Genomic DNA, 18551 nt, shown 5'->3' on the forward strand with positions numbered 1-18551 from the left:
CAACCATGCCACATCATCAAGTCATACATATGATCACAAGTTATAATTTGTGCACTAATCTACCCATTGTTGCACTAATTTGTGTGTGAGCACAAACTGTATATGCATTGGTCGCTTAGAGCATATATATGTAGATCATGTAACACATTTTTGTTTAAAATGCCTCCCTGTTTACTTCAGTCCAATAATTTCTATTTTATACATCATTCCGCTAAATTCTTCATATGATTTATTGTTTTCAAAATATAAACCGAAAGCAATCCTAAATTTGCAATAGTCCTATTTTTTAGGAGTGCGGGCTTTCAGAGGCCGAGCATCAGGCAGGCCGGAATCTGGGCCATTGAAATGTGCGTTGGGATCTAAAATCTGTCAGGCTGCTGGCAGGCCACTGTCATGCTAGTCACGAATATACGGTCCGGGATACACCTAGTAGCGTACATGTTTGGCCCATGGCCTGCTCCTGTACCTCTTCTAGTCTTCGCTGCGGCGTCGCACACGTGAAGGCTGCTCCATCCTGTGTACCCGCTCTCCTCTCTCTCTTCCATTATTCCCGTCGCCAGCTACCTCTTGTCACATCCCTAGTTCTGACAATGCCTAGTGCATGCATTAGAGTGTTGCTTCATATTTAAATTTCATTTAAACCTGAAATGGGGATTGACTAAACCCTAGCACCAAATGAATTCAACTAGGGTCAAAATAAAATCTTTTTTATTAAACCCAAAATGCCCTCTAAAAATATTCAACATTTCTGGTTTGAGGTGAAAGCATCTTCCAAAAATGATTTATATTTTTGCAGGACATATTGGGCTCTGAATTAAACCATATTGTATTTGACTTTAGGCATTTAAATACTATAAATAATTTAAATGCTCAAATAAATGTTGGAAATTGATAAGGGTCACTGGAATAATTCAGAAAGCACCCATATTTATTTCCAGGATTTTATAAAATGATTTGATATTTAAAACAAATCAAAAACAAATTGCAGAAATAGAAAAAAATAAAACAGAACAAAAATAAGAGGGAGAAGGACATACCTGGCCTTACCGTGCAGCCCACCAGAGCCAGCCCAGCTCCCCCACCCAGCCGGCCCAGCCCACCTCCTCCTCCTTTGTCCTCTTCCTCCTCTGCCAGGAGGACGAGCAGAGGCGAGGCGTGGCGCTCGCCGACGCTGCCCCGGCCACCTCCTGCTTCCCCCCCCCCTAGCCACCTCATGCTTCCTCCCTGGCCTCCCCGGACGACGCCACGCACCCCCTGCACCGCTCCCCTCTCCCCGTGCCCCTCTTCCCCCCCTGTTCGCCTCTCCCTCTCGCTCACCGAATGCGCCCGCCGCCACCGACGAGCACCACCGCACCCACCGTCTCCCCCTCGACCCCTCGCTGTGCTTGCGAACTCCGCCTCGACCCCCTCCTTCCTCCCCACCGACCCACGGCCCCCCCGGAAGCCCCGCAACGCCGCCACCATCGCCGTTCCGTCGCCGGCCACCGAAGTTCGCCGCGGTCAAATTCGTCGCCTCCGACGCCTCCCCGAGCTCCCCGAGGCCACCGTCGCAACCCCTGTGAGCTCCACTCCGTTTCCCCTCCTCCATTTTGTTCGTTCCCGTGCCGTAGCACCCCGGCCACATTCCCGAGCGCCGCCGTCCGCCATGGACGCCGGGCATGGCACTGACGTGCTGCTGCGGCCAGTCCGACGAGCCTAGCGTGCTCCTAGCTGCCCCAGGAGTCCGCATAGCCCTCAGCCAGCCCCCCCTAGCGCCCCGTAACCTCGCTCCGCCCAAACCCGAGCTCCGGCAGCCGCCTCGGGCTCCATTCCGGCGAACCCCGGCCACTCCCGCACCTCCCGTTGGTTCCCCTAGATGCGCACGGGCGCGGGCTACCTCCTGGTGCCCTTGGCGCGTCGATCCGATGCCCCTAGCGCAAGTCCGGCGTTCCCCCGCCGTGCGGAATGGTCGCCGCCGGCGAAACTCCGGCAGGAGCTGATGTGGCCGATCATTAGGGACTAACTACCCCGCTAATCACCCACTAGGCCACTGACAGCGGGCCCCACCCCTGGTCAAACCCCAGTCAGCGCTGGGTTTGACCGGGATTAACTCCTGTGACACTGACATATGGGGCCCACAGGTCAGATTTGACCTGGACAACGGCCGTTGACTTGCTGACGTCACTGTGACGTCATGCTGACGCAACTAAATCATTTCTGGATTTAATCTAATTCTGAAATTCCAGAAAATAACTAAAACTTCAATAAATCATAGAAAATTAACCGTAACTCCAAATTTAATAAATTATATATGAAAAATTATCAGAAAAATTCAAGGAATCCATCTGTACCATTTTCTTGCATGTTAGAACAACTTATCACTACTGTTTAGGGCAAATGAAGTAAAGGGCATTTAAATAATCACATATGGAGTTTGAATTTGAATCTTGTATTCAAACCAACTTCATTTAATCTGTTGCTAGTTGCATTAGCTCAAAACACATTCATATTGCCATGTCATGATCATGCATCATATTGTGCATTGCATTGATTGTGTTCCCTTCTGTGTTGCCGGTATTTGTCCCCTCTCGATAGACGTGATACCGATGATGTGATCGTTGACACTGATGAAGACTCAATGTTATCTTCAGAAGTGCCAGGCAAGCAAAACCCCCTTGTTCATTCCGATACAATCCTACTCTCTCGCTCCTGCTCTCTTTTACTGCATTAGGACAACACCGATTCATCTGTTACTTGCTGCGGTAGCTGAACCCCTTTATCCTTTGCATGACCTGTCATTGCCACAGTAAATAGATGAAACCCACTAGCATGAGTAGGAGTTGTTTGAGCCCTGATGTGCCTACTCATTCATGCTTGTTTGTCATGCCTGCTACTGCTTAGAGTTGAGTCGGGTCTGATTCGTCGAGGATGAATCAGAGGTGTGTGAACATGTCCTACTGTGTGTGAGCTAAGTGTGTGAACACGATTTGGTAAAAGGTGACGGTGAGAGGCCATGTAGGAGTACATGGTGGGTTGTCTCATTGAAGCCGTCCTTAGGAACTGAGTTCTGTGTTTGTGATCCATGATTCAGCTACTACCATGCATTGGGCCCTGAAATATGACCCCGCTCGACTTCTTATTCACCTTAGTCCTCTGTCCAGGAGTTGCAAGTAGTTTCTGGTGTTTGTAGCTTACTGGAGGCCGTGGACAGCGCTGACCGTAGGGGTGGGCTGTGATGCGGTAGGTACGTGGCACGGTGTACCGGATGCCCGTTAGGTATCTCGGGAACCCTGTTCACATCGTTTGGGGCTGTGAGCGAAACTCCGACCGGATCTCCTCATGGATGGAACCCGAATAGGCGATAAACCTGGACTAGAGACTTGAGTGTTTAGGTAGGTCGTGGTCTACACCCACGTCGGCTTTCGCTTGAAGTCTGCCGAGCACATGTCGTGTGCAGACGCTAAGTGGTGGAAACATGTATGAAGAAGTACACCCCTGCAGGGTTATTATCATCTATTCGAATAGCCGTGTCCGCGGAAAAGGACCTCTGGGTTGCTTATATCAGTTCATAGAAAAGTGAAAGTGGATACTTTAAAATGCGCAAGATAAGCGTGGGTGCTATGGATGGCGTTCTCGTAGGGGGACGGGAGCGAATCCATAGTGGTGTATTGATATGGTGAATATGTGGACTCGTGTGCGCCACCTCAAAAGAGTCGCTTGCAGTCGTAGTTTAGGATAGCCACCGAGTCAAAGCTGGCTTGCTGCAGTTAAACCCCACCATCCCTTTGTTGAAAATGATGCATATGTAGTTAGTTCTGATGTAAGTCTTGCTGGGTACATTTGTACTCACGTTTGCCTATTTTATGTTTTTGCAGAGAGACTTCAGTCTCATTAGTATTTCCACGTGGACTTCGACGTTTAGCTTGTTACCTCAGCTACGATCTTGTGCCCTCGGCAGGATCTGATAGATAGTCAGGCTTCTCAGCCTTTTTCATTTATAGATGTCTGTACCCAGACATGATAGCTTCCGCTTGTGCTTTGATTTGTATGCTCTGAGTGTTGGGTCATGAGACCCATGTTTGTAATATCTCGCTCCTCGGAGCCTATTGAATAAATTACTTGAGTCTTAGAGTCATGTTGCGATGCTTCGTTGTATTTGCACATATCGAGCATATTGTGTGTGTGATTGAAATGCTTGATATGTGTGGGATCTGACTATCTAGTTGTTTATCTTTAGTAGCCTCTCTTACCGGGAAATGTCTCCTAGTGTTACCGCTGAGCCATGATAGCTTGCTACTGCTCTGGAACACTTAGGCTGGCCGGCATGTGTCCTTCTTCGTTCCTGTGTCTGTCCCTTCGGGGAAATGTCACGCTTTGCGTACCGGAGTCCTGTTAGCCCGCTACAGCCCGGTTTACCGGAGTCCTGCTAGCCCAGTGCTACAGCCCGGACCCACTTGCTGATGACCGACACGTTCGAAGCTGGGTCATGGATGCCTGTCCCTGTAAGTCTGTGCCACTTTGGGTTTACGACTAGTCATGTCAGCCCGGGCTCTTTATCATATGGATGCTAGCGACACTATCATATACGTGAGCCAAAAGGCGCAAACGGTCCCGGGCAAAGGTAAGGCGACACCCGTGGGAACACCGTGCGTGAGGCCGCAAAGTGATATGAAGTGTTACCGGCTAGATCGATGTGACATCGAGTCGGGGTCCTGACACCTCTCGTCTGCTCATGGCTCCGCCACACCCTACCTCAGCTCCAACAATGCGCGTGCGACCGAAGCGACGGCCGGAGCACTCGTCCTCTTCCATTCCGGCGGCCAAACCACCTGGATCCCGCGTCATCTTCCACTCCGGCGGCCAGATCACCTCGAGCCTGCGCAACACCGGATCTGCAGAGGACGCGGTCCTCGTCCATGGATCTGACCGAGGGAAATCATTTTCTCCATTGTTTCCGTCGGTGAGGCTGGATCACATCCTGTACTTTGCTTTTCTTCTAGTTATTGTTCATCACCAGCGAGATGTGCTCCATTCGTGTTGAGTGCCATGCGTGCGTCTTCTTATTGACCGCCCGCCGGTCTTAGATCTGCGTCCCATTCTATTGATTTGAGTTTTTTTTGCCTCGTCACCCCTTTTCAGCAGGATCCGTGTTGGGATGGCAAAGCCGATTTCTGATGTCTTCCGTCGCGGGATTCCATCATCATCGCCGATTCCAGTTGGGCCGCGACGGCGAGGGCACACAGCTGTGCAGAGACGTCGACTTTGATGTTTGCTCAGAGGCCACCAGCGGTTGGACCATAAGGTAATTGTGAATCTAAAACTCTCACATGTACATATTATGTAGTTTGATCATCGAAAAAAATATGATGTAGTTTTCTTTCCAGGATAATGCTAGACGTTCCTTTTTCTGAGACACAAACGTTTCTTGGCCAAAACCAATAATTGCGGATTTTTTATTCTTGGTGGGTTGATTCTTGCTTTACCACGCGATTCAGTTTTCGGCATGTCTGCAGAAAAAAAATGCAGAATTTATAGCCTTGTCGTGTCTTCGTCAGATCGATTGCTCTCATCCTGTACCGTTCTGCTATTTACCCCCCAATCCTGGATTTTGAACGAGCTACTGCAAGTTCATCGACCCTAGGCACTGTTCATAGTAAATTCAGGAATACAACAGTTGTTTTTTTGCCGAAAACTGCAATGCTATTACTTCTCATGATCTCATCGGGTACGGTCGGTGTAGCATGATATAGATAACTCCATAGTCATAACAGCGTGGCATGCTTCAGTAAGTTCAGGGGCTAATCATTCATATTGGTTACCATTGTCTTAGCGCTGCTCCATGCTCTGTTGTTTTTGATGGAATTTTGTGTACCACTTGTGATATGGAAGGATATTTGTGACATAGCACTATTTTGGGATCACCGGATCAGTGTTGTTCTGGTTTTTTTCCCTTTGTAGCTATTATTTATTGTTCATGGAAAAAGGAGATCCTTATCTAGGTCATATGTTTTATGAGAGGTATTGCATGCTAGATTTTGTTCTATTTTGTACATGATGTACGATGAAATGGTCGGTGGCGCACTGATTTTAGAGTGGTCTTGAACACCTGAAGTGGATCTCAAGCTAGTTTGTCATTAGGCATGATGCATTGTGGTTGTGTTAGAAACACTTTCTTATGCCTTGATCATGACTGTATTTAATTGCTTTGTGTTAGAAACACTTTCTTATGCCTTAGATCCGACCGACTTGGATTCACCGGTCCTGTGTAGTATATCTAGAGAAATTTGATCTATTGTTCCGTCCACCCTATAATTGTTGAATTAATCATGGGTAGTTGGTTGTATATTTGGAACTAAAAAACGTTAGATTTATCTTAATCGGAAAAAGGCAGTGTTTAGGATGAACCCTTTTTCCTCCATCGCTAGCCTACGATGAATGGAAAATAAATGAACGCACAATATATTTTAGTGTGCAGGCCGTTTCTTTTTGTTCGGCACATCATCAGAGTAAAAAAAATGAAGCTTTCTTTTAGCTGTAGTCTGTTTTTAGTCGCCTCATTTTTATCTTGTGTTCTAGTATTTTTTGGCGGGTATCTTCTGTCCTAGTAAATTTTTTTTTTGTGATTAGCCATAGTATATATTTTTTTCATTTTCTCAGTAGATGATGATGATTGGAACACCCATGAACATACATTAGGGTTTAGGATTCAGGCCATTTATTTTTGTTATGTTGATTATCAGACTAGAAATGATGTGGCCTGAATACTAGACCCTGATGTAGACCGAGTCTCTTTTTATGATTAGGCTGTCATTTTGTTCAGTTGACAACAAGTTTTGGCCCCACCTTTGATTCGTTTGCCTGTTTGTTCAAAAAACGATACAGGGTTAGGATAAACTGCCTTATGAACAACATTTGAAGAGGTCTGCGTTTGCAAGATTTGTGGAGTGCAAAAGCACAACATGTCTTGATAGAGGAGATTTTCGGAAGGAGCCAAGGAAATTGCCAAAATGTTTGAATGTGGTGTTCTGAATTGTGTGTGGTAAGGACACTGGACCATTTGAAGCTAACTTTCATTGGATGGTTGTTGTTAGCCAAAGAGTTTCCAACTCAGGAAATCCTTATTATGTGCCATTTCATGTAATCGCAAACTGTGTAATGCGACTTTACTATTGGACATGGACCATTTTGTTGAAGACTGTTAGTTGGGTGAAAAATTGTGTTTGCTGAGTGCCATTGTTGTGAGGCGGATTGTTATGTTTCAATTGAATTTACCGTTTGCATTTTTTTTAATTTTGGCTCTGCATTTGTTCATGTACCGAATTGTGATGTTAATACTGCATTCCTTTGTGGGAGAGGGGTGCTCGTGCGGTACCGTTCATCAGTCTGTCTACCAGACATCATACGTGGTTCTTTGCCGGGTTGTCATCCTGCCAAGGTTTTGGGTTGGTCTTCGATTAGCAAATTGGTTCATGGCGGAGAGAAGTGTGAGTGACTGAGTGCCCATGCCTAGCAGTGCACGCTGTAGCTACAGCTAGTGAGTTGACAACACTGCGCTTAGCATGCTTGGGGCAGGCGCCGCAGTAGATGAGGACGGGTAGTCTGCCATGGACAGGAACAGTCGAATTTAATGCAGATAGGAGACGGTGGAAAGTGAACCACACTGCGCGACGCAAAGCTGATGCACAAGACGTCTAGTGAACTCGCTAATTCTAATTAAGATTAGGGAGGACTAAACTTTTTTCCATGTTAGACAAAGCGCATGTGGCTAATCTGTTCCGATTTTCTAGCGTGTGGAACAGATAAAACTAAGGTGCCAGGTTAGTGGTAATGGTTTTTAAACACAAAGACAGCTTACCCGTGTTGCATTAGCTGGTCCAAACGGACAGACAAGTTTACATGAGACAGATTAAACTTGCTTAATGAACATGATAGCTAATGTGAACTAACTTGCATGTTCGCTGGCCGCAAATGATCTACGTTCGCACTTGACAAACTAGTGGTCTACGCTGGCCAACGTTGCTCAACGGCATGCACACAATGTACAGGTCTGCACGAGGAAGGACGTACATGTCAGGTGAACGTCGGAGGCCTAGATGCTTTTGCATGTGCGTGGGGCCTGCCTAGTTCAATACGGGGCAAAAATAAATCCAATACATGACTTATACTCCTACAGCGCTGATCCCCATGGCAGTGCAGCGGCCGAGATTCCGGCCTGCCTGCAGCGCGGCCTCTGTTCGCATTTTCCGTATTTTTTAGCATCTATTTATCATGTTTTTCGCAGCAACGCGCGGGGCATCATCTAGTTATATCAGGGAACGCCGTCTCTCACTAAACGAATACGTCGAAAAGGCTAACACTGTGTTTGGATGTCTGTATTGGAGGCCTCCGTATTGAATTGGTTTCAATACCAATTCAACAAGGAAACTGTAATGGATATGAATACGAATTCGCTTGTTTGGATGCTCATTGAATTGACTCATGGAATCTTAGTGGGTTTTCAATACCAAATCATGTTTGGATGGCAAACTATGGAATTGCATAGTGCTTTTGTTCTATATGCATCAAATCAAAATCTCAGCAATCTTAGTTCAAAAATGGCTGGCGCGTGATTGTACTTATAATAAGCATGTTACATATATACTACAACAAGAACATATTTGAAACGATCTGAGTCCAAGAATGATAATATTACTGGTTTCAAAATTTTACAACATTAATTATAACTGTAAGCCGGTTTAGTAGTGCAGCCTTCCAGTTCCAGATACTAAAGTTCGGATGCATACAAACCTAATCTCATTACCATCAAACTAGACAAACTCTCGAAACAAAAGTTCAGCTCATGGGTACAGAACTAAATAGCCACAAGATCATACAATTTATAGACCAGAATAAGCCTATGCAGCGGCCGTTTAGTGTAGCTGTACTAAGCACAAAATCACATCAAGACTTGACTGCATAGCTTGTCGTCCTTGAGGTAAAGGACCATGCTGGTACCCCTGCCGAGCTGCTCCCCTGACAAAACTGAACAAGAACAATAGTTAGCTAACTGAAAGATGTGCAACAGAGGGAGGAAGGCCAAGTCCCAAGCGAGGAGGAGGGGTCCGGTGGCATGGAGGGATGCCGGAGCATAGGTAGAGGATGAGGAGCCGCGGCGGACGGCTAGGTCCTGGTCGTGGCGGCCATGGACGGAGGACATGGAGCGGCAGATGAGACGGGGCGGCAGAGTAGATGGGGCGCCATGGGAGGAAAGGGAACGAGCTGAGGCGGAAGGGATGCCGGTACCGGCGTAGTAGGAGGGTCGGCGAGAGGAGCTGCCGTGGGTGCCGCCGTCGCTGTGCTGCCATGGATGGGGAGGTCGCCCCAATCGTTTTCTTCTCCGGGAGTAGGCCAATTCGACCCAAATCGGAGCGGTGGAGGTCCGTATTGCGGGAGGCCTCGGTGCATGAGAGCGAATTAGCTGTTATATCTGGACTCAATACAGACTGACGTTTCTGTGCGCATCCAAACAACTGAATTGGTAATAAGACAATACCAAATCCAATTCGAGGCCTCAATATAGACATCCAAACGCAGTGTAAAAAAAATTCATGAAAATGTGTACATGAGTGTCAAGTCTAGGACTTGAACCCTAATAAGTTGATTCCACCACAGGAAAATTAACCATCTGAGCTACGCCTAGTCCGCGCGCGACCATGCAGGGTTTTAGTCCAAAATGTGAGTGAAAATTTCTAGTGATATAAGTGCATAGGGACCACTTCGGCACTGATTATTATTTTTAAACAAAGTCAGGGTCCAGTTCCACCAGCCACTTCAGCGCGCGCACACACACGCACGCCCGCACGCATGGTCTTTCTATCTAGTATAGAAAAGAAAAATAAATTGTTGATTCGTGCAATTCTTCACTGGCATCCACTTCTAAGTCAACCGACCAGAAAAATAATATTAATTGTTCCATGTCCACTACTGATCTCCTCTTCCCCTCCCGCGACAACTTTTTTTGTTCCATACATTATATAATGTTTTATCGGGTATTTTTTTCCTCGTTTTAAAGTGTCTCATAATGCTTTATTATGTATCAACAATAAAATAAGTCTATGTGCTAATATAAAGTGAAACATTGTGACACACTTTAAAACAAGGGAAAAAATACAACGAAACATTATGCAATACAACAAAACAGTACGAGTAGCCTGTGTTCAGGGTGTGCACGTGCACGGGTCCTTCAGATTGGAGGGGCCCTAGATTCTGTTAAGTACAAGTAGGAGTATTTGGTTTTCGTAATGTGTCTAATGCACCGGTACAGAGGGAGTATACTAATTGAAGTTTGTGTGAGATAATCATGGAGATCATGCACTGGTACGGAGGGGGTACTACTAGTGTGAAAAACTTGCGTGCTATTCAACAATCTACGCACTAGATCGACTCCATTTCATGCATGTTCTCTTTCTCTCTCCTCTTCAAATTGAAGGATACTCTTGGATTCTCCAATCTCCATCTTCTACCAATTAAGTTTTTATAGTTTCCAAAATGAATCAAGTATTTCCCCGCAAAAAAGATGAATCAATTATTAATAATCAGTAGCTATTGTCAATCCTTGTAAATGCTATTGTCCAACAAAGAGATTTTTAGCGATTGGAAACAGTATTTTAAAGGGGAATGCTTATGAAGAAACAATCTGAGATTATGTACTTTTAAATATCAAAATAGGTAATATGTTTTTTTCGATTTTTCACAGTTTGCAAAGAGCAACTTTGGCTACTAATCTTTGTTTGAGTATAGAGTAGGTAATTATGAAAAACTAATTTTTGCCATGTCAAAGCTATTGGCACAATTTTGCAACTATGCACCTCCATGTTATGTTTGGTATTTGGGCAATTATATTGACGCTATAATTATGTTTCCCCAAAAAAATATTAACGCTGCGATAATTTTTTATAATTAACCTATATTATATATAGGGCCTGCTTTAATTTTGCACATGCCCTCTAAATTCTTAGGTACAGCCCAAATCAATACTTCTCCATTCCCATATTTTTAGCTTTGGCACTAGGCTGCGCAATGGTAGTCGCTAGTGCCAAAGCCAAATCACCATATGGCAACGCTATTTGGCTACCTGTTGTGATGCCCTAATGGAGGCACTACTGTCATACGTCAATAGCAAAACACAAGGAAGAGACGAGGTGTGGTAGCTAGGTCAACGATGTACTTGTACTTGCCCATGACGTAATCGATTTAGTTTCAGCTACACTCAACAAGATCTTGTCATCCTTTTGCATGATCGCTCGTCTCGTTGCTCAGATCAGACAGTCATCGGTTCCACTCATCAAAAAATCAACACATATAAAATTTATGATGATGTGGCAGAGAATAAATGAGAAGAGAATGAAGTTTTGTGAATTTGTACTGACAATACTTGCCCAAACTTCAGATGCACAGAGAGAGCAAACTTATTTATTGTCTCATTTTTCATTGGAAAACTTAAAAACAATTTACTGAAGTAATTGTATGATAACGCGATGACTTGAACAACATTATCAACACAATTACATGCGAGCTTTTCTTTTAGCACGGTACAGTCACATATACCCACATACATGCACATACACTCAGGGGCGGACCTACGTTAGGAGCCGTGGGGGCAGCTGCCCCCACTTGATTTTTTGCGGAAAACCCTATTTGCCGCTCTTTGCGGCAAACAGTCGGTCTACCGCACAGGGTATCCACCGAGCGCTGGTGGGGGTGGGCCGGCCCGTTCCAATCATACCGGTTTTGGGAACCTTCTATGGATGCTCCCAGCCGATTTTTTCCGGTTTTGGGAACCTTCTAGAAGGTTCCTGAACCGGTTTTTCATTTTTCAATTACTTTTTTTTGTTATCCTTTTTTCTATTTCTCTTCTTTTTCGTTTTTCTTTTTTTTTCTGTTGCTTTCTTCTTTCTGTTTCTTTTCTTTTTTCTGTTTCTTTATTTTTTATTTTTCTTTTTTTCTTTTTAAGTTTATTTTCAAATTTAGTTACCGAATTTCAAAACATGTTCCTATTTTTCAAATTTTGTTCACAAATTCAAAAAAGTTCCCATTTTACAAAATTTGTTCACAAATTCAAAAAATGTTCCCGGTCTCAAATGTTTTGTTCCAAAATTTCAAAAAATGTTCTTGTTTTCAGATTTTGTTCACAAATTCAAAAAATGTTCCCGTTCTCAAATTTTTTGTTCCAAAATTTCAAAAAATGTTCCTGTTTTCAGATTTTGTTCACAAGTTCAAAAAATGTTCTCGTTTTACAAAATTTGTTCACCAATTCAATAAATGTTCCCGGTTTAAAAAAATTGTTCCAAATTTTCAAAAAAAGTTCATCTTTTTTCAGAAAAATCGATTTATTTTTGTTCATTTGTTTACAAAATTTGTAAACAATGACATGGATTTCAAAAAATGTTCCTATTTTCAGAAAAAAATCACGAACTTCAAAAAATGTTCTTATTTTTTAAATTTTTTTTGACGTATTAAAAAATTGTTCGCATTTCAAATTTGTTTAAAATTTTCAAAATTGTTCTCCATTTCGAAATTTGTTCTAAAAATTCAAAATTTATTCATTATTTTAAAAATTGTTCCCATTTCAAAAGTTTGTTTGAAAATTCTAAAAAAGTTCATGTTTTTGAAAATATTTGTTTACAAATTTTTTTGTTCACAATTCAAAATTTGTTCTCCTTTAAAAAATATTCATGTTTTTAAAAGAATCACTATTCAGAAACTTGTTCATTTTTTCGAAAAACTTTTTTGTGTTTATCGAAAATTGATCGTAATTAAAAAATATTCCCGTTTTAAAAAGAAATTGGAATTTAAGAAAATGTATGTGTTCCTTAAATTCTTTGAGTAATGTTGATATACAAAGAAAATACTTGATGTGGGGGGGGGGGCATTGACCTCATCCGAAAACTTTTAAGCCAAGGATGATTGGGAAGATCAATAGGTATTTTAGTCCTGATTGGTATGAGAAGTATGTTGGTAATTGGCTAGAGTATAGTGAGGCAGAGGACAATGCATATTTCTTGTGTTGCTATTTATTCAGGGACAACATCAAAGGTAACAAACATGGGCATGATGCATTTGCAGTAGATGGCTTTCGCAATTGGAACAAGCCAGAAAGATTTGTGACTCATGTAGGTGATAGCAACAGTAAAAAATTCATGAACCATAACCTTATCTGCTTTGCAGAAAAAGAATTGTGGAACGAAATTCCAAATGAAGTGATAGTTAAATGTTTTCATGCGTTGAAAGACCATCATGAGATGAAACGGAAGGTAATGCTCTTCCTAAAGCTCTTGCCTTTTTTAATACCGGCCTTCAACATTTGCACTTCCTCTCAATTTGGATCATGTTTTTTATTGTTGTTGCAGGTTGTAGATTAGAGTGTTAGAACAATGTGTCAATATGCTCTTTTGCAACTTCATAACAAGATATTGTATCTCAAATGGTTAGTTTCCTTTTTACTTTTCAATGAACTTGGTTACCATGTGGATAATAAAGAGATTATCTCTGCATTTTAGTTTACATGGATGTTTTTGCCTTGTTGGTTTATGAATATGGCCATACATTTTTGCCCCCTCTCAATTATTTTCTTGGGTCCGCCCATGCATACACTCACCCTATAAACGCATACACACATCTTACCCCTATAAGCACCCCCAAGATACTGAACCAGCATCACATTTTAAGAGTCTCCACAGAACCATTGTAGTCAATAGGGACGTCTCCTCGCATTGAATGAGCGTGGGCAAAAAATCTATAATAAATCCAAAAATACGAGCACCGATGAACCCTGGTGTGCTGTTTCCGCAAGAAAGCTAACCATAAGCAAGCTATTGTCCAGGGCTAGAAAAGGGAGCATGGGTGCAGCCAGGGTGCGGAGCGGAGGCTGTCGCCCGGCGCGTCACGGCCACGTCTCGGTATCCTGCCGCTCACTACCACCGGCTGCCGCACGGACCCGGATTTTGTCTAACGCATTGCGCACACAACCCAAATCTCCACCATACATCGCCATGCATGTCACATCAGTCAGTACACATGCTGTCACATCTGGGGGAGAGAGAGAGAGAGAGAGAGAGAGAGAGAGAGAGAGAGTAGACATGCAGATTTGACAGCATGTGTGTACTGGGTGATCTGATGTGTATGGCGATGTGTGGTCCGAACATAAAAATAGATATTTGCGGTGTTCATTTACTGGTAAGCGTTGGAGATGCCCAAATGTTTTAGGGGCAAGTGGGGGGGGGGGCTAGGGCCCCCTCTCGGCTTTCTTTGGGTGAAATCTCGTAATAGATGCATCCGTCGGACGTTGACTACATCACTATCACCGACAATGGTGAAACAAGGAAGTGACAAGGTATTGTGGCTTATGTGGGAGGAGAACATGTGCGGCCATTGGACGCTAAGAGCATCCACAGTGTATGCCCACATTGTAAGATTTGCACCAATTCTATTTGTTCGGTTTATTTACAACATAGCCATTTCCTGATCTCTTGCCATGTAGTTTGGTCCCGACACAAGTTAGCAGAAACAATTCTAGCTCTCGTTAGCTTTATATCCATTCCTCAACATGCAAGAGTCTGGCTCGTACGGTCGTACCAGAAGCTTGTGTTCAGGATGTGCGCCTGCACAGGGCCTCTAGATCGGAGGGGCCCTAGATTCGGTTAAGTACAAGTATACTAATTGAAGTTTGTGTGAGATAATCATGCAGATCATGTACTAGTACTACTGCCAGTGTGAAAAACTTGCATGCTATTCAGCAATATACACACCAGACTCCATTTCGTGCATGCCCCCTTTCTCTATCCTCTTCAAAATTGAAGGATACTCCTTGATTCTCCAATCTCCATCCTCTACCAGACTACCAATTGATTTTTTTGCAGTTTCCAAAATAAATCAATTATTTCCCAAAAAAATGGATCAGTTAATAGCAATGAGTAGCTACTGTCAACCCTTGTAAATGCTATTGTCCGACAAAGAGATTTTTTTTAGCCTTGGGAACAATATTTCAACGGGCATTGTTTATGAAGAAATAAATTTGAGATTATGTACTCTTTAACTTTCAAAATAGGTAATCTTTTTTGGAATTTTCACAGTTCGCGACGAGCAACTTTGGCTGCTAATCTTTGTTCGAATGCAGAGTAGGTAGTTATGAAAAAAAAACATGTCAAAGCTATTGGCACAATTTTTGCAATGATGCAACTATTCTTTTCAGAGAATAGTGTAAAACATAGAGAAATTCGCCTCTAAGGGGCTGTTTGGTTTGTAGCCTTGAGCTGCCCAGCCAAAAAATCGGCCGTTGACCAGGCTTCGGTTGGCCGTTTGGATCGCCTCCAAAATATTGGTGCGCCGGTCCGCCTCGGCTCCCTCCCGCTATTCTTGCGTTGGAGATGGGCAGAATCAGGGCGGCCGAATCCCTCGCCAAATTTTTGGTGCACCAACTGCGCCCAGGATTTGGCAGGACACGGGAACGAAACAGCCCCTAAATTCCCCCTAAATTCTTAGATACGGGCCAAACCAATACTTTTTTTATTACCCAATCCAAATTGGCATTGGAGCACGCATCTACTCCGTTCTCATACTTCTATTTTTGGCACTAGGCTGCACAATGGTAGCCACTTAACCACTAGTGTCAAACGCCAAATTCCTATATGACAACGCTATTTGACTACACGTTGTGGATGCTCTAATGGAGGAACCATCAAGGCCGTCGCCCGACGCGTCACGGCCACGTCGGGATCCCGCCGCCGACCTATATGACAACGCTATTCTTTTTCTGCAAAGCAGATAAGGTTATGGTTCATGAAATTTTTACTGTTGCTATCACCTACATGAGTCACAAATCTTTCTGGCTTGTTCCAATTGCGAAAGCCATCTACTGCAAATGCATCATGCCCATGTTTGTTACCTTTGATGTTGTCCCTGAATAAATAGCAACACAAGCAATATGCGTTGTCCTCTGCCTCACTATACTCTAGCCAATTACCAACATACTTCTCATACCAATCAGGATTAAAATACCTATTGATCTTCCCAATCATCCTTGGCTTAGAAGTTTTCGGACGAGGTCAATGCCCCCCCCCCCCCCCCCCCCACATCAAGTATTTTCTTTGTATATCTTCATGCTGATTCGGATTGTAATCTATAATCCTCTTCCTTTTAGATGGATCCCTTAGAAGCTTCTCCAAATCAACTAGTTTGGGCATCATCGAAGTTGTTGATTCCTGAAAAACCTCTCCATTAGTTGTCCACTTGTCCTGTAATATTAAGTGCCAAAAAATTTGTTTGAATTGATCTAATCAGACAAATTAATAAATTATACACATGAGTTAAGAAGACTAAGATGGTTTTTAACACAGAAGCAAATAAGCAAAATGTTTGAAGGAAAAAGTTCTAGAAATTTACCTTGATGTCAACTGAAGTTAGGGAATTGGAGGACTGGAGAGATGAGATAAATGTCACCGTCGCCGTGCCGCGGCAGTGCCAGTGTGCCGCTGCAACGTCGCCGGCCAGGAACACGAGCAGCAAGGGACGGACTATGGGGAGTCGACAATTCACGATTGCCGTCGGCGCCGCAGCGAGCCGGTGATTGCACGGCGGTTTGAGATTGAGGTGACAGGCGAGGGCTTTCCTTCCTTCCAGTGTCGTGCGGGGCTGCTGCGTCCATATTTTTTCTTAGGTTGCATATACGTGTGTAGGCAGGGTTCAGAGTTACGCAACGAGCTGTGGCCTTTTACTGGGCTGTTTTTGTTACGATTGGGCTTCTAAAAATATCCAACTAATTAGGCTTAGTGGGGGCACTAATGAATCATCTGGTAGCACTATAACTCGATGCAAAAAATCAAGTGGGGGCAGCTGCCCCCACCGCTCCTAACGTAGGTCCGCCCCTGATTAATGTTAGAAGTAGAAGAAACCAGATTACCTGGTTGTTTGGGTGCTCGATCCGGCTACCGAACCAACCAGGCCCTACGGCTAATATTTACGGAATAGATAAATCTCGAACGTTCGGAATTTAAACATGACATCCCGAACGTTTTTTGGCAGCAACTTTAATTGCTGCGAGGTGGCAACTTTAGGCTGCGTTTGGCACCACAGTATTTTTGAAGTTTTAGAAAAATACCATGGTATTTTTAGAAACCATGGTTTAAAATACTTTGATGCGTTTGGCGTCAACAAATACTCCATTTTACAAAACCGAAGTATCTCCAAAACCATGGTTTTTTCATAGTATTAGAAAAAGAGGTCCGGACCCCTTTTTTAAAAACCGAGAAACGATCGTTCTCGTCGGTCTCTCAACTCCATCTTTCCAGCCGTCAACCAGTGTGATTATACTTCATTTCTCTGTAGCTATGAATAAACAATTCAAGCTCAGCACATGGGAAGGAAGGTACGCGCCCTTGTACGCCTACTCTGCCGTTGATCTCGTAAATTTCTCTACACAACGCTGCATGCATACATCAGCCGTGAGCACAAGCTGGTTAGATCGTGTAGCTGAGTTCGGTTCAGCTCGACATCTTCAGTGTTATCCATGCAACCTAACAACTGGTGACAATTGGAGAAAACTGAGAAAAAACGATTTGGCGAACGCCTAATGGTTTTGCCAAAGCCACGAAAAACTGTGGTTTTTAGATACTGAAGTATTCAACGTCCACGCGTTGGAATACCGAGGTTTTGTAACACCACTGTTTTAGATAAACTGTGCTGCCAAACTAGGCCTTAGTTGTTAACACATGACAACTTTGTTTCAGTTTGATTTTTTGTCAGAAAATTGCCATGTTTATCAACATCACCTTAACTAAAGTTGCCATGAAAAGAGTTCGGATTAGCATGCATAAAAATCGAACGTTCGAACTTATTGAGGTCCAATAATTAACCGGTTTTCCATGCACGAATTTGGTACGTACTCGAGCTGTCATATCGATCGAGATCCCGTGATGATGATCTTGACAATGCATGATACGGCACTGACACGACGCACTGACCATACACACCGTACGTATGAATCTAATGAACGTGTCATCTGGCTAGCTGTAATCGATCGGCTGGTTGGCGTTTTCAGGCCGGGTGAGTGCATGGCAGAGTGCGCGTGAGCGGGTCGCTCAAGCAAGCGAGCACGCACGTTGCTTGGCTCCCGAAATCGCTCGTGATCTCCCTGCCTTTTCGCCCAAAAGATGGAGGCATATCGCGGCCTCTCAAGCTAGCTCGAGGAAAAAAAAAACAGGCCAACGAACGAACTAAAGCGGGCTACCTAGCTACGTGCAAATTTCTCGTCTTTTTCCTTGCTTAATTTGCTTTGCAACCAGTTATAGATCGAGTAGCAACATACTCAAAACATATAACGCATACTGCACCGTGTCCACTACGAATTCCGTCGACTTTCTCGGCCCCCGACTTTACGATTAGTTCACCTTTTAATTCGTCCGACCTAATACTTTTTCAGCATCTCCTTCCCTTTTCGCAGCACTAGCGATGGATCCCTCATCGCCTCCCAATTTGGTGCTTTCGTGCACACACACAGTGGCGGAGACAGGCCTAAGGCAGTTGGGGCTATAGCCCTA

At 43.8% G+C, this 18551-nt stretch overlaps 1 long non-coding RNA gene across 3 annotated transcripts; it reads left to right on the forward strand.

Annotated features, from left to right (window-relative positions):
• The first annotated feature begins 349 nt into the window (after positions 1 to 349).
• LOC123134961 (uncharacterized) lies at positions 350 to 7269 on the forward strand. 3 transcript variants are annotated; one of them, XR_006465781.1, is made up of 4 exons: positions 350 to 518; positions 4737 to 4939; positions 5119 to 5281; positions 6862 to 7269. It is a non-coding gene; the product is annotated as an uncharacterized lncRNA (long non-coding RNA). The 3 variants fall into 3 exon arrangements; XR_006465782.1 differs by lacking the exon at positions 350 to 518 and having other exon boundaries at positions 4698 to 4939; XR_006465780.1 differs by lacking the exon at positions 350 to 518 and having other exon boundaries at positions 4699 to 4939; positions 5122 to 5281; positions 6862 to 7206.
• The last annotated feature ends 11282 nt before the right edge of the window (positions 7270 to 18551 follow it).

Source organism: Triticum aestivum, chromosome 6B, assembly GCF_018294505.1.
Source record: "Triticum aestivum cultivar Chinese Spring chromosome 6B, IWGSC CS RefSeq v2.1, whole genome shotgun sequence".
Lineage (NCBI taxonomy): Eukaryota > Viridiplantae > Streptophyta > Magnoliopsida > Poales > Poaceae > Triticum > Triticum aestivum.